Below are 17,209 nucleotides of genomic sequence, written 5' to 3' on the forward strand. Positions count from 1 at the left end.
AAAAGTCAGCAGAAGGAAGGAAATAATAAAGATTAGGGAGGAAATAAATAAAATAGAGATTAAAAAAAAACAAAAGAAAAAATTCAATCAAACCAAAAGCTGGTTTTTTGAAAGAGTAAATAAAATCGACAAACCTCTGGCCACACTCACAAAGAAGAAGAAAGAGAGAGCACAATTGTGAAAATAAGAAAGGAAAATGGAGAAATTACAACAAATAACATAGAAATACAGAATATCATATGAGAATATCATGAAAAACTATATGGAAACAAAATGGATAACCTAGAGGAGATGGACAAGTTTCTGGAAACATACAGTCCACCAAGAGTGAATCAAGAAGAAACTGACAACTTGAACAAACCGATCACTAGGAATGAAATCAAATAAACAATAAAAAACCTCCCTACATATTAAAGTCCAGGACTGGACAGCTTCACTGGGGAATTCTACCACACATACAAAGAAGAACTCATACCAGTCCTTCTCAAATTCTTCCAGAAGACTGAAAAGAGGGAATATTCCCAAACTCATTGTATGAAGCTACCATCACCCTGATACCAAAACCAGGCAAAGACACTACCATAAAAGAGAATTACAGACCAATATCAGTGATGAACACAGATGCAAAAAGTCCTTACCAAAATACTAGCAAATAGAATCCAACAGCAGATAAAAAAATTATACATCATGCTCAAATGGGGTTCATCTCAGGGACACAAGGATGATTCAATGTATGCAAATCAATCAATGTAATACATCACATCAACAAGAGAAAGGACAAAAACCACATGATCTTCTCAATAGATGCAGAAAACCTTTTGATAAAATTCACCATCCATTTATGATAAAAACTCTCACCAAAGTGGGTATAGAGGGAACATAACTCAACATAGTAAAAGCTATATATGATAAACCTACAGCCAGCATAGCACTCAATGGTGAAAAACTCAAAAGATTCCCACTAAAATCTGAGACAAGACAAGGATGCCCACTATCACCACTCCTATTCAACATAGTCTTGAAAGTCTGGCCACAGCAATTCAGGCAAGTTAGAGAAGTAAAAGGGATCTAAATTGGAAAAGAAGAGGTAAAAGTGTCACTATATGCTAATGACATGATAGTATATATAGAAAACCCTAAAAGGCCCACACAAAAACTACTAGAGCTGATCGAAGACTTTAGCAAGGTACCAGGTTACAAGATAATGTTCAAAAATCAGTTACATTTCTTTACACTAATGATGAATCAACAGAAAAAAGAAGTAAAGAAACAATCCCCTTTAAAATAACACCCAAAGTAATAAAATACCTAGGAATAAATCTAACCAAGAAGGTGAGAAAATTATACACAGAAAACTATAAGCCATTGGTAAAGGAAATTAAAGAAGACTTAAAAAAATGGAAAGGTATCCCATGCTCTTGGATTGGAAGAATCAATTATTGTTAAAATGGTCACACTGCCCAAGGCAATCTACAGATTTAATGAAATCCCTATCAAATTACCCAGGACATATTTCATAGAACTAGAACAAATCACAATAAAATTTATATGGAACCATCAAAGACATAGAATTTCCAGGTCATTACTGAAGAAAAAGAAAGAGGCTGGAGGAATAACTCTCCCACACTTCAGACAATACTATAGAGCTACAGTCATCAAGACAGCATGATATTGGTACCAAAACAGACATATAGACCAATGGAACAGAATAGAGAGCCCAGAAATGAACCCACAAACTTTTGGTCAACAAAGGAAGCAAGAATATACAATGGAATAAAGACAGTCTCTTCAGCAAGATAAACATAAAACAAGATACAATAAACCTCGTAGAAGAAAATACAGGCAAAATATCTGACAAACATCTCAAAAATGTTCCCCTAGGCAGTCTACCCAAGCAATAGAAATAAAAGCAAGGATAAACAAATGGGACCTAATGAAACTTACAAGCTTCTGCACAGCAAAGGAAACATAAGTAAAACAAAAAGACAACCCATGGAATGGGAGAAAATCTTTGCAAATGAAACTGACAAAGCCTTGATCTCCAGAATATATAAGCAGCTCATACGACTTAATAAGAAACAACCAAATAACTCAATCCAAAAATGGGCAGAAGACCTAAACAGGCAATTCTCCAAGGAAGACATACAAATGATCAATGGGCACATGAAAAAATGCTCAAAATCACTAATTATCAGAGAAATGCAAATCAAAACTACAATCAAGTATCACCTCACACCAGTCAGAATAGCCATCATTCAAACATCCACAAATGACAAGTGCTGGAGAGGCTGTGGAGAAAGGGGAACCTCCTACACTGCTGGTGGGAATGCATTTTGGTGCAGCCACTGTGGAAAACAGTATGGAGATTCCTCAAAAGACTAAGAATAGACTTGCCGTATGACCCAGGAATCCCACTCCTGGGCATATAACCTGAAGGAACCCTACTTCAGGATGACACCTGCACCCCAATGTTCATAGCAACACTATTTACAATAGCCAAGACATGGAGACAGCCTAAATGTCCATCAACAGATGACTGGATAAAGAAGAGGTGGTGTATTTATACAACAGAATACTACTCGGCCATAAAAGCTGACAACATAAAGCCACTTGCAGCAACAAGGGTGCTCCTGGAGAATGTCATTCTAAGTAAATTAAGCACTGTAACAAGAAATAAAGGGAAGTTACTTCCAGGTACAGTTATTTTGATTAAAATATCCATACAGAAAGCAAGCCACCCCCACAATGGATGCCAGGAGGAGCATCTAAGTGTAATAGCCCAGCCAAGCAAAGTAGATTCCGACCTTCTCTCTGTAGAATTTCCTGCAGAAAGACAGAATGTAGTTTCAGAAGACACATAATCACTCTGTAGCTTCATCCTCATATTAATTTCTTTTTTTTCTTTGTTTTTTTTGGGGGGGCATAATTAGGTTTATTTATTTGCTTTTTTAATGGAGGCATTGGGGATTGAACCCAGGACCTCATGCATGTTAGGCATGCACTCTACCACTGGGCTATACCCTCCCTCCATCATATTAATTTCAGATTCTAAATCAAGGGGGCTTTAAGTTTAAACCTCTGACTCAATTCACACTTAAAACATATGCGTTTTCATAGCAGACCCCAAATTCTACCATGAAATAAGAAGTATTTTATGTATCATCGAAGTACTGATCACTGGTTCACCTGCTGAAGAGAGATAAATGAGAACAGAGCAAAGGAGGGGATGAGGCTGACTCTGGAGCAGATGCAGGGGATCATCGTCACTCACTGGAAAGACTGGCACATTCAACAAACCCCCCAATGATCATTCTTAACAGGTTTGACACAAGTGGACGTCAACAACTGGCTCAGTCATCTGCTCCTGCCTTATCTCGGGAACTTCCCTGGAGAAAATGCATCGTAAACCACAGGTAAGGAAATGGCTGATAATGATAACAACAGGGAGTGCAATGTTTCTCTGACAAAATATTTATAAACCTCATTGTGGGAATGGGAGAGGGCAGGAGGGATGTGACTGAGGAAGGTACTGCCCTGTATTCTTTATATCTAGCACGTCTGTTGTTCCTAGGTTTTAAAAACCCTTCAATATTTCTCAGTTAATCTGGAGTAGATGGAACAGGCCAGGGAAGAAAGATTAGAAGAAAGGAGGTAGGGCATGAAGCGGTGCCAGGCTGGTCCTGAAAGGAAGACAGGCACAGACAGGTAGACACAGAGGGTTTAGGGATGAGGGGGAACAATGAGACGGCTTCTTAGGTGTGTCTTCTTGTTGCTGATACTTTCCTCACCTGGCTCACCACTGACTCGGAGGTGCTCGGTAAATCTTGTGGATTTCCTTAGCTCTGAGTGCTCTCTGAGGCTTCCGGCTCAGTATGGAGCTGGGCTGAGCTCCGTGGGATTAGCCTAGTGGGGACTCAGCTCTGAGAACAGCCTGGAGTCCTGGAGAACTTCACACAGGAACGTCCTTGGGCTGGACCAGCGCTCACAGGGCAGCTGTGAGACAAGCTCCATCGTCAGAGACCTGGGCGTGGACCATTCCATGGGGAAAAGTGCTGAGCCTGATGCCAAATCAGATAGGAGGGACAAATTGTGTTCATTCTCATGTGACTGGGCTTTATGGCCTGGCTCACAGATGGCAGGCTCAGGATGGTGTCTGGCAGAGAAAACTCTGGCAATGGGTTTGAGATGCCTTAGACTCTTTCTTGTTAAGCTTTCTGTAATACATTCTTATCAACTATCTGCTCTGGAAATGCCACATTCAAAACTGAAAGAATGTTAGAAGTTGCCTGCTCCAACTGGCCAATGGTAAACATATCCTGCTACAGTTAGAGAGCTGGGCAGGCAGCCTCTGCCTGGATATTTACAGTGGTGGGGAGTTCATTACTTCCAAAGGTTACATGTCGGCAAGAAGGTCAGAAAGAATTTTTGAACCTTAAGCAGATGTCTGCCTCCTAGTCCTTGCTGAAAGGCTAGGAATAATGAGGATCCCTTCAAATGTAGTTTTGTCTGATTGTTATCTCTCTCTGTCAAAAACACCCCAATTATTAACATCAATTTTTCAAAATTCAGCTTTGATTTCTTTTTATCAAAGTTATACCATGCATTCATTAAAGAATCAAACAGTTCTAGAACACCAATTGTAAAAAGGAGCAGTTCCCAACAACCGCCCCCATTTCCTGGCCAGAAGCAAAGAGTTTCAGCTCCTATTGCTGACTCTTGGAATAATGACTCCCTATCCCTGACTAATATCCTTGTAGCAGAGCCTACTGACTTTTTCAGCTTTATGTATCACCTATTTGACTTTCTATTTTGGAAAATGAGGATTAAGCTCTCTTTCAAACCCCATCTCATCTACACACCCAAACCTTCATTCTCCCAACCTTTTGACACAATTACATTATAATTTTGATCAGCTCAATATCTTTGCTTTACATTATTAGGACTCTGTACAGACTGTTCAGGGTTGTAGCAAGTTGTCTGCTAGGCTTACTATTTTCTTCCCTACTTTGTCTTTGCTGGAGCTTATAATTGTCCTGGTGGTTCATAGCTTAGTTTTCTGTGCACTTAACAATTCAGGCCCAGACCTTCTCCGAATGAATTACACATGTACAGACATCCTCTTAAAACTGTGTTCTATAGGATAACCTGGGTTAATGACAAAGAGCCTCTTCATGACTGTGATCCTGCTGATAAATGAGGGAGGAAATTAGAGTATGACCACGTGAAATAAAATCCTTTATGAAATAATGATCCTAGGCTACAATCATTACTGGCTGCTGTCATCACAAAAAAGAGAGACAACTGGACATTATGTACCTTATGACAGGAATACAAAACTCCACGTAACAAGTATTCTTGCACAAAGTTGAATCTCAATCAGATCAAGCTTTTAGGGGAGGATCAAATCACTTAGCTAAAGCAAATACACAGGATAGAGAAACAAGTCTAACACCACAGGGGAAAGTGAAATAAACCAAACAGGAAATAGAGAATCCCCTCAACAATTTCAAGGAAAATGAGAAACAGGAAACTTATAGATTAGAACCCACTTGAGAGATATGTTAGCTGCAATGTCTGAACCTAGTTATATCCTGACTGCAATCCAAAAACTACTTAAACATGTATTTTTGTGACAACCAGGGAAGTATTTTGTAACCCTAAGAAAAAAAAGAAATATTCCAATTGTATTTAAAATAGATTTTGTCATTTCACTAAGGAAAGGTTAAGCTATGTAAGATTGTCTTCAAAATGATTCAGTAGTGGGAGAGGGGAGGAGGTGGAGATAAAAGATGCAATAACAGTGACTCTGAGTTTATAATTTTAGAGCTGGGTGACCGAAACAGGCAGGTTGGCTGTGCTGTTCTACTTTTGTACATGTTTGAAATTTTCCATAAAATGTGAAAACAAACAAAAACACTTCACAGTGTTTTAAAACTCTCACTTTGAATGTTAAGAGGTTTGCCCAAGTAGGTGGACACCTGCACGGGGCACTGAGATTAGAAAGAACAGGCACCTGGCTCCAGGCGGACCTGGGGATACCTTGACCCTCCTCTTCTCCTCATCATCCACAGCCAGCCCATAACTGCATCGTGTCAGCTCCACTCCCCAAATGCATTCCACCCTGGCTCCCAATATCTCTAATCTGGCCCTACTCCAAGAGCCTCCTACCCTATCTCCCTTCTTCCTGGGCCCTTGTAATCCATTCTCCACATTATCTTTGCAAAATGTGAGTGAGAGAAAATTACTTTAGTGCTTAAACTATCATGACTGCTTCTCACTGCACTTAGAGTCTACACTCCTTTCCGTGCTCCTCATGCCCTTCTAAACCTCACATCTCATCATTCTCAGCAGATACTGGCTCCAGTATCTCCTCAAGCCTGCCGAATGCATTTGTGCCTCAGGGCCACTGGACAAGCTGTCCTCTAACCCTGGGATGATATTTTCCAGGTCCTCAAAGTCCGGCCTCCTTACCACCATCCACATTTCAGCTCACATGTCACCTACTCAAAGATAGCTTTCTTGACTTACTTCCCCCCATGTCTCCCCATCTCAACACTGCGTATTCCCTTCATTTCAATGAGACGTTTTGTTTCCTCATATACCCAGTTATGTTTGCTCATTTGTCCTTGGCCTTCCTCTCCCCAGCCGCCTTGCCAAACAGCATAAGCTCCTGGGGAGCAGCTGACATTGGTGCTCTGAGAAGAGCACTCTGAGCGAGACGTTACGGTCATGTGGTGTAGTGGGATGGTGTCAGACAGCAGATACAGCAAAGCAGTGAGAATTTCTCTCTTATTTTATAATTTAAGTGAAATCTAACATTTACTCCTGTTTAATGAAGAATTTGGGAGGTCTTTGGTCCCAGTTCCTGGAAGGCAACCTCTAAAGCCTTGACATTTCCCAAGATAGGAGTGTTTTTGTTATTCATGGTGGATCCTTGGATGGCTTGTGCTCATGAGATGACTCAGGATGGGGATTGTCCAGCCAGAGACACCAACCATGTGATTAGAGGAGTGGGGATATGAGCTGTGTGACAGGTGAGTGACCACCAGGAGAGGAAGGGGCTCAAGGTTTAGGGCTAAGGAAAGGTTTGAGTTACAGTTAAGGTTTGGGTTAGCCATGTCGGTAGTGACTCAATCAATCATGCCTTTTTAATTAAGCCTCCAGTAAAAACTTGGGGCAACAAAATTCAGAGCTCCTGTGAGCTTCCTGGTTGATAACACTCTTGGAGGACTGTCACATTCAGATGCCATGAGGGCAACCCTGAGCCCTTCCCACTGGAGTGCTCTCCACAGCAGCTCACCTGATGAGATCCAAGGGCTGTTTCTTGTCTATGCTTTGAGGAGGAGCCCATTTCCTGTACAGAAAGCCCTGTTCGCTGGGGCAGCAGAGGTCCTCTGATGGAGTGCTGAAGATGCACTGGGAAGCAGAAGCAAACAGGTGAGCATCACAATCACCACGTGTTCACATGTTATGTTGATAAAATGTGGTGCTAACACTTCATTGCCATTTGTAAATAAGGGGCCCTCACTTGCCAGAAGGGATGGAAGTACCATATAGTTTTTCATAATTCTCACCGAGGATTAATACTAACCCCTTGAGGGTCATTTGCAAACGTGGGTGGAAAGGAACGCTTGGATGTTACAGTCCTGGGACCACCGTGGGTACCTGGTGAGAGCCTTGCAGATGCTTAATGTCCTACAAGAGGGCCAGTCGTACACAGCAAAAAAACTCGGCCACCAAAGTGCCCAAACTGCTGCAGGGGAGGGACACCTGGTGGTCCAGCCCCCTCCTTAGACACCTAGAGGAACCTGGACTCTGGCTGGTAAGGGGCAGGGCCAATTCTAAAACCCAGGCTTTTTTGTCCCCTCAATTCAGTAGTTATTCTGTGACAGCACATGGAATATAAACAACAAAGAAACTTGACATGATGTTATATATTTAGCTTACTCAAGAAACAAAATTTAAATCCAGTCATTCTCTTTCCCACCTGACCTACTTTCCTTTCTCCTTTACTAGAACCAGATTATCACCCACCCAGACTTAACATGGGTCCTGATTCCACTTAACTCACTCCCTCCCCAACACCACATGAGATGATTCCTCAGCCTGGATGTGGGACCAGCAATTACAAGAGACTTTAGTGGAAAAGAACTGGTTGTGCACAGATGTCAACTAAACACTGTAGAATCCTGGTGTCCCACATTAGTAATCATGACAGCTGTTTGCAAGTGTCCCCAAAGTTCATTTGAGGCTCTCACTGCTAATTTTGCTGGGGCATAAATATAAGACATGTGGAATGCTAGGCTGGACTGCTATGCTGAGTCTCTGAGCCAGGAAGCTCAATGTCTGCTCCCAGCACTCAGGTCCCTGTTCTGTTCATGCATGTGTATCAAGCAGCTGTTTAGTGTCTGTTTTAATATCTTAAACAGTGCATTTCAGTATTGTCTTCATCCATAAATACGTGTACCACACAGTAGTAATGATCAATTTCAGTCTTTGCTTTCATTGGTGTTAGAGAGTCAGATAAATGGATAGTGAAGATAACAAAGTTGTAGAGTGCTATATTATAGTATTTCCTTTGTTTCAATGACAGGATTTATTTAAAGAGCTTAATATAACATCCTTGCATTTATGGCATCTTTAAGTATCTGAAGCAGTCACATTTTAAAAACTTCATTTCATGAGAGATGTTATCAGCTAGAGAAGTGCTCCTGAATTTGAGGGGTTGCTGTCATCTCAGACGGAGTCCCTAAAGAATGTCAACACTCTGCAGTATTGCCATCATGACGAGAACGAAGACAGATGAACTTTGGAAAGCCCTGTGGTTTTCTAGTGCACAGAAAATGGTATTTCAGAGGGAAAATCCTGAATTACAGAAAATGATAAATGAAATGGTCTAACATGCACTTCCCTTACAAATAACTAATACTTCTTTGGTTGATAATAACATCTGTCAGTAATTATGAAAAGAGCTGACAGATGCATAGTACTTACTATTAGCCAGGGTTGTTCTAACATTGACACAGATTCATTAATCCCCATAGCAACACTACGAGGTGGGTACTATTATTATCCCCATTTTATTGATGAGGAACTTGATAAACACAGAGGCTAAATGACTTTTACAAGGTCGACAGCGAGAAACCAGCACAGGTGTTCCAGCCTGAGTCTGCGCTCATGGCCACTACTCTTTTTTTTTTTTTTTTTTTTTTTTTTTTTTTTTATGGTGGCAGGGAGATAATAAGGTAATTCTGGTGGGGAGTGGGGAAGGTAATTAGGGTTATTTGTCTATTTTAGAGGAGGTGTTGGGGGCTGAACCCAGGACCTTATGTGTGCTAAGTATGCGCTCCATCACTTGAGCTTTACCCTCCTCTCTCGAGTCTATGCTCTAATCAGTGGCTAATCAGCACTGCCCCACACAGTAACTCTGGGGGAACTACAGTTCATTCATTCACTCACTCATTTAAACTCGGCCTTCCTGGTGCCTGGGACTCAGCAGTGAACAAGACAACATGGTTCCTGCCCTAAATGAGCTTGTAGCCTCCTGACATATTATCTTCATTTTACCCAGGAAGAAACAAGGTCAAGAAAATTAGACATTTCCTGTTAACACCAGAGGAGACATGAGGTGGCTTATTTCATCTTTGCCATTTGACTTACACCATGCGGAGTGAAAGGGGCCTTGCAGATCCCGGAGCTCACAAGCCTGTTAATCCCGAATATTTTAACATTGTCCCTTACTTGATACTTGATCTGAGAAAGGATGAAGTAAACCTAAAAAGATTCTAAAAGAGAATGTATGGTTTATACAGTGTAACTAGCCAGCCACTGTTTACTATTCTAACAGGAATCTGTAGGCATATTTCTTTTCTTTCTCTTTTTTCCTTTTTTGGGCAGCTTTTAAAAACCAAGCCAAACCAACCAAACCAAATAACTGGTAATTCAACAGCAGGTTCTAAATCACCCACAAGACAGCAGCTAAACTCTGTTTAGACTTACAATGCAGCTTCTGGCGGCTGGATTGAAAAATGTATCTCTATCCTGAATATAAGTCATTCACACAGATCTTCTCAAATGGGGCGGTGTAAAACTCTTGCTCTGGCTTGATGATACTTTCATCCACTTGGAGGACTTTCATAAAACAGCTGAAATTATCGAATGGCTGAGGACTGGGTTTTCAGATCATTGGACTTCAGAGGCAATTTGATGTGCATTATCTCAGCGTATGTACACAGCACCTCCCACGGGGTGTGTACTTTTACAAATACAAGCTTGTCATCCAAAACCTGTATTGGGAGAATGAAAACACAAACCAGGAAACTATTTTCACATTTTTAGTACACAGGTTTTTCTTACGTTGCTCGTAGTTAAAGCACATGTGCAAACAGACACACATATGACACTGGTAAAAGTGAAGATATAATAAAAATGGATTTGCAAACCACCATACATTTTTGCCTTAAAGATAATTTCTTTGTTCAAATTACTGAAAAATTAATTAAAATCCTTACAGTTCATTCATAAATTTACCAATGTTTTAGATGAAGAAAAGTAAACTTGTTAATTTTTAGTCCAAATTAGTAGCTAAAAATAAAAACACCTAAATATTCATTGCAGGGGTATTGTAATGACAAGTTTTTTAATTTCTCAAACCTAGAAGAGGACTATTTACATATCTGTTCAATATAGTGTTAAACAGCCATTAAAAATGATTTAAAAGTATTATATTTATTGATATGGAATATATAATAAAAGGAAAAAGCAAAAAATTGTGAAATAACAATTTTCCTTTTTGGAAAGGAAAAATACCTACATTTGAGCAAAAAAAAAAAGTTAAGAAGGATTTTAAGATTATTTATGGATAATTAAGGTATAGATGGTTTTTAATTCCACTATTCTTACATTTTCATTTTTTGGGGGGTAAATTTTTTAATAAAAAAATCTTTAAAATGGTTCTTGCATAAACACATTAATAGATATATTTATGACTACATTCCTTGGCTATTAAAAAAGATCTCCTAGCTTTGGATCTGAAACTTACATTCCACAATGCACATTCTGACTTACTCCCCTCCCAGCCCACAGAGAAGGCATTGCTGGGGTGACATATTTCAGATGCCATTCCAGCATTCCCAGTAACATGCAGGCTTCCAGCCAATGGCTGCAAAGGGACTGACACTGATCTGGTTGCTTCCAGCTGCAGACCATCACAGATGATGTTAGATTCTTAGGCTCATGTTTTTCTCTGTAAAAAGAAATTAGAAAATGTTAGGCTTTTACTTTCACCAAGGGAACAAGATGTTGTTTGTTTTTTTATGCAAAAAAAACCCCAAGAAACCAATTTGAACCTGATGAAAAGACATTTGCTCAAAATAGCACAGTAGCAATGATGGTACTCTGGCTGGCAGGGACTTGTTGGATTCCTGTGCTGGATTCCCCAAATGGAATTCCATTGGCACTCCAGAAGGCCCTTGGTTGTCCCCATGGGTTTGTGGCCATTTGTGGTGCACAAAAGTCTCTGGCTTTGCCACAGTTTCAAAGCCTTTTTTGGCTTATTAAAAGTTTTGCACTCAAATGGAGTTTTCTTGAGTCCCACTAACTGATGTCATTTACCAGAATTGTAGTCCAGATCTGACATTCTAGACTTTTGAAATCTTGAAGACATTCAAATGGTTCAGGTTTGGATGTGTATTCACATCTGCAGACCTGGACCAAATTTGATAAAACCACCCAGACAAGTTCAGCAAAATGCAAAGAAATTTTTCTCTCTGCAAGATTGAAATGTCTGTGAAGCTATAAAAACTTCTACATCTACAAAAATAGGAAACCAACTCATCAATAACATATCTAGCCATATTGCATGGCCATTAAAAGTACTGTGTATACTGCTATTAAATTCTATCTGGCTCTTGCCAAATTGTGTCCTAAACTGTAAGGAAAGTATATAAAGGTAGAGACTTTTTGACCTTTTAAGAGAAAAAGGAACCCTCCTACACAGTTGGTGGGAACATAAATTGGTGCAGCCACTATGGAGGACAGTATAGAGGCTCCTTAAAAAACTAAAAATAGACTTCCATGTGATCCAGCAATCCCATTCATGGACATATGTCTGGAGAAAAATATAATTCAAAATGACACATGCACCTCAATGTTCATAGCAGCATTATTTACAATAGCCAAGACACTGAAACAACCCAAATGTTCACTGACAGATGACTGGATAAAGAAAGTGTGGTATATTACATATATATGTATATATACATATATATATACACACACACATATATACACATGTACACACACACACACAATGGAATACTGCTCAGCCATAAAAAATAAAATAATGCCATTTGCAATAACATGGATGGACTTACAGGGTATTATGCTAAGTGAAATAAGTCAGAGAAAGAAAAATAAATATTCTATGTATTAACTTATATGTATATCAAAAAAATAAAACAAATTAATGACTATAACAAAACAGAAATAGACTCACAGGTACACAGAACAGACTGGTGGTTACCAGCGGGGAGAAGGAGGAGAGGGGAGGGAGGATGGGGGTAGGGGATTGAGAGGTACAAAGTACTACATAGAAAATGGATAGGTTACAGGGATGTTTCACACAGCACAGGGAAATATAGCCATTATTTTATGGTGACTTTAAATGGAATATAAGTTATAAAAATGCTGAGCCTCTGTGCTGTACACCTGAAACTAATATGATGTAAATCAACTACTCGATTGTAAAATTTTTAATCAGTTTTCTTTTCATATTATATGCAATAATTTAGAAGCCAGCACTGCCCCATAGAAACATAATGCAAGTCACAATTTCCCAGTAATCCCATTTAGAAAATAAAAAGGAACAAGTGAAATTAATTACAGTAATAATTATATTTATCCCAAAATATCCAATATACTATCATTTCAAAAGTGTGATTAACACTTTTAAAACTTACTAATAAATATTTTACATTATCTTGTACTAAGTCTTGAAAACCTATTCTGTATTTTTCACTTATAGAACATCTCAATTCACAATATCCACATATGGCTGGTGGCTAACATACTAGACAGAGCAGATTACACCATTCACACTTCTGATAAATTACCTGCTCTCTTACTTGCAGGAAAGGCTTTAGATATTCCCTATATCAAACAAAGCAACCTTGATGGGTGGGGAATATCTTCATTATAAAGTGAAAAATAAAGGTAAGAGAGCCATGGTTACATGTGTGTTAATGTAACAATACCTTCTTAATTCATTCAGGACTTACAATATTTCTTCACATGTCAAGGATTCACTGTCACTGTGCAATGTTTTTCGGTATTATCATCTTTGGAACTGAGAGGCTTCTGATGACCCCGCTTTGTGCATCTGTACATAAAAGAAAATAACATAACAGAGAAAAAGACCTTATTAAAGATAATTTGGGGGGAGGGTATATCTCAAGTGAAAGAGCATATTCTTAGCATGCACAAGGGCCTGGGCTCAATCCCCAGTACTTCTTCTAAAAATAAAATAAATTAAATAAATAAATAAATGAATAAATAAATAAATACCTACCTAATTAACCCCCTGCAAAAAATTAATTAAATACTTTAATTAAAAGTTAAGAAAAGATAATTTAGTGCAGGCTTATCAGGCTACAAGAGCTACCATGAATGCCCCTCCGCACACTCATTTAGAGGAAGTCTCACAGCATATCCCAACATAAAGGCTAAAATATAACTCAGAACACTTTCTGATGGTCAGCATGATTTTAACAAAAAAGTAGATAATTACCTCCCTGATGTCAAAGCTCTGTCAAAGCTCTGTCAAAGATGGGCACAGAAAATTTAGTAAAAATGGTTTTGCAACTACCTTTGAAAGAAATGCTGAGAACTGATCTTTTCTATTGGAAATTAGCCTGCTTTTACATTCTGCAGTAGGCATACGTATTTACAAACCAGGCAGGAACTGGATCATATTTTACACATACTTTAGTAACTGATTTGAATTTTGCTCTCTACCTGCAAGGCTATTTTTCAGGTAATGACATAAGCTGGCCACTATACTAAATTTTGTTTCCCTGTTTGCTTAATCCTCACAACAACTCTGTAAGCTGCTATTATTACCCCCATATAACAGATAAAGAGCTTGTGGCAGAAATTAATTTTGGTAACTTGGTAAATGACGTAGCTGGGTAAGACTGCAAGCCAGCCTGACACTCAAGTCCATTCTTCTCACCAATGTCTAATATTGCTACCTACATTCAGCAATGACCATTGATTTGATATTTAAGTGTGTCATTTCTAAAAGTGCAAAGCTATATTAGTACTACTGTGTAAATTATTCTTTTGCGATGTGATTGCCAAAAAAAATTAAAATCAGGGTGCCACTGGGGGGAGGGCTAACTGCATATGGATGGACACAATGGGACTTTTTCAAGACACAGTTGCACAACTCTAGAAATAGCTAAAATGACTGACTTGTACGATTATAATGTGTGAATTTTGTGGCCTGTAAATTATACCTTAATACAGCTATTAAATTAAGAAACTGGGATACTAAATTAAGCATATATGTATATATATATATGTATATATACATATATATATATATCACAGAAAGAACAACAGGCAAATATCATTATTTACTGTACCATGTTCCTTCATGCAGCTTCCTTTCCTCACCTGTTCCTGAAAGGATGATTCATTTTTAATAGTCTTTTAATTTATTCAGCAAATAATTTTTAACTGCCTACTATGTACCCTGGAGTAGTCTAGACACTTGGAATAGATCAAAAAACAAAAAAAAAAATTCCTGTCCTCACAGAGCTTGGAGTCTAGCTGGGGCGGGGGTTGGAGATGACAATTCACACAACAGAGCAGCAAAGGAGGTGGCATGTGAGGAAAGAGGAACCATGGAAAAAAAAAGGGCGAGGTAAAGAGAGTTGAGAGTATGGGATGAGGGTGATGTTGCATTAAATATCAGAGCAGGCCAAAGTGAGACCTGAGGTTAGAACTAGGCCTAGGAGGTGAGAAGGCCCAGGTAGGATGGAAGAACCATCACCAAGGCCAGCACACCCCTCGCGTGTTCCAGGATGGTAGGCAGGGCTGGGGCTGCGGGGAGGGGACAGTGCAGATCCTGTAGGGCCTTGGAGGACGTTGTAAGGACTGTGGCATTTACCCAGAGTGAAATGGGGAGGCACTGCAAAAGGATGACACAATCTAACTTTGGTTTTCAAAGGCTCACTTGACTGCCGGGTAAGAAGAGTCGACACAGGTCAGAGATGAAAGGAGGGAAGCCACTGAGAGGGGCTGTGCAGGAGGAGAGGACAGTGGCTCAGGGCAGGGAAGCAGCAGTGGAGTCAGAAGCCATGGTGAAAAGTGGCTGGGTTCTAGATACGTTTTAAAGGCAATGTTAAACCAGATCTGTTGACAGAATGCAAGTGGTATGTCAGTGAGAGTCAGAATAACTCCAAGTTTTTTGACCCAAGCAGCTGGAAGGATTAAGTTTCCACTAACTGAATGGGGAAGGCTGCAGAAAGAACCAGTTTGGGGGGGGAAGGAGGACTAGGAGGAGCAAGAGCTCAGTTTTTACACATGTTGGTTTTAAGATATCAGAGTTCCAAGTGAAGATGTCAAATCAGCAGAAGATTGTAAGAGTTCAGAGTTGGAGAGAAAAAGTCTAGCGGGAGACAGAAATGTGGGAATCATGGGTCACACAGGTGGTAGAGGAAGACATGAAACCCAGGTACTCAAACATTAAGATAACCTGGCATTAACCATAGAAGTTATCCTTGCTTGTGTCCCCAGGACCAGAATCAACACTAATTGAGAGACACCTGATCCCTTGAGGGCCTGCCTACTAGGCATGGATATCAGTCCTGTTTCCCAACCTCTCGAGTTTTTAAAGGGAACTTACAAACGAATTAGTGCAAGACACTGCCTCCAGTGGGTGGGTCCAGAGCTGGAGTGGGAGAATGGGATGGTGCCTGCTACTCCCTATGGCCGTGTGTGTGTGTGTGTGTGTGTGCACATGCAGGGGGATGAGTTACACCTGGCTTAAGAAAAAGAGCTAGTAAGTCTAGAAGCCAAAAGATGAAAGAATATCCAGATCTGGTAGAGGGAACAGGGGTAACACTGTGTACTGTAAGACACATCCCCATAATGCCATTTCCCACCATCCCTTCATCAGGAACACAGTTGGAAAGGGGGGAATTATGTAGATACATATGATGTACACAAACTTTCTGACCATGTAACACTGAATATCTACATATGTAGCAAGTTAATGATATTTATATCTGCTTCAAGTTTAATAACCTAAGTTCACAACAGAGGGAAAATAAAATATTGAGGGCCAATAGAACTATCATAGAAGGCATTTCAATGCTCAGAATGGAAGCAAAAGCAGCTCTGCAAAGAATGTCATTGAGTCATGAATGTTTATATTTGCTTAAGAAATTAAGAGTTACAACTTTCTGCTTTAAAGAATTAACTTTAAGACAGATACCATACAATAAGCAACGTCTATACTGGTGCTTTCTTAAAGCTATTTTTAGTTCCTGCTGTTTCTGATGTACTCCAGAAACTCTGCAAAGAAAATCTTCTATTCAAAGGCTTAAAGGAATAAAGAATAAATAACATTGCATTCTTTTAAATGTCCTCTTTACTGAGAGTCACTTGCAAATGCAGCACCCTGCCACAGGTCTACATTTTTAACAATAAAGTCCTTTGTACAAGTTTTCAATTGCTATATGACTTTGTGTCAGTCTCTCACTCAGAAGCAGAATGGAGTACCAGAAAATGACACATCATGTCTGAAACTGCAGATGTGGAAGATGAACATACACCAGGAAACAGCCAAGTGGGAGGGTAAGTTTTACCTTTTAAGTTATCATAGGTGAAGTTACACCTTCTCCCTGCTTCCAATGTGAAGAGTTAGTCTTATGCAGAAAAGCTCTCATTCTGAGAACTGTCTTCTTTAAAATATTTGGAGATTCTTTCTTAATATTTTTATTTAGTTATTATTGTATTATTTAATTATTTGTATTTGGCAGGGCATAGGCAATTATTTTTGGAGGAGGTACTGGGGATTGAATCCAGGATCTTGTGCATGCTAAGCATGAGCTCTACCACTTGAACTATACCCTCCCCGGAAGATTCTTTTTTAAGGTTGTATTACTTTTAAGCCTTTCCCAACTCTACATTGCATAACCAG

At 39.5% G+C, this 17,209-nt stretch overlaps 1 non-coding gene and 1 pseudogene across 1 annotated transcript; both read right to left on the reverse strand.

Annotated features, from left to right (window-relative positions):
* Positions 1-2,467: 2,467 nt before the first annotated feature.
* Positions 2,468-11,638, reverse strand: LOC102506722 (annotated as a pseudogene).
* On the reverse strand, positions 2,953-3,024 carry TRNAV-AAC. The gene has a single exon. It is a non-coding gene; the product is annotated as a tRNA-Val (tRNA).
* Positions 11,639-17,209: the final 5,571 nt, after the last annotated feature.

Source organism: Camelus ferus, unplaced genomic scaffold, assembly GCF_009834535.1.
Source record: "Camelus ferus isolate YT-003-E unplaced genomic scaffold, BCGSAC_Cfer_1.0 contig1193, whole genome shotgun sequence".
NCBI classification, from domain to species: domain Eukaryota; kingdom Metazoa; phylum Chordata; class Mammalia; order Artiodactyla; family Camelidae; genus Camelus; species Camelus ferus.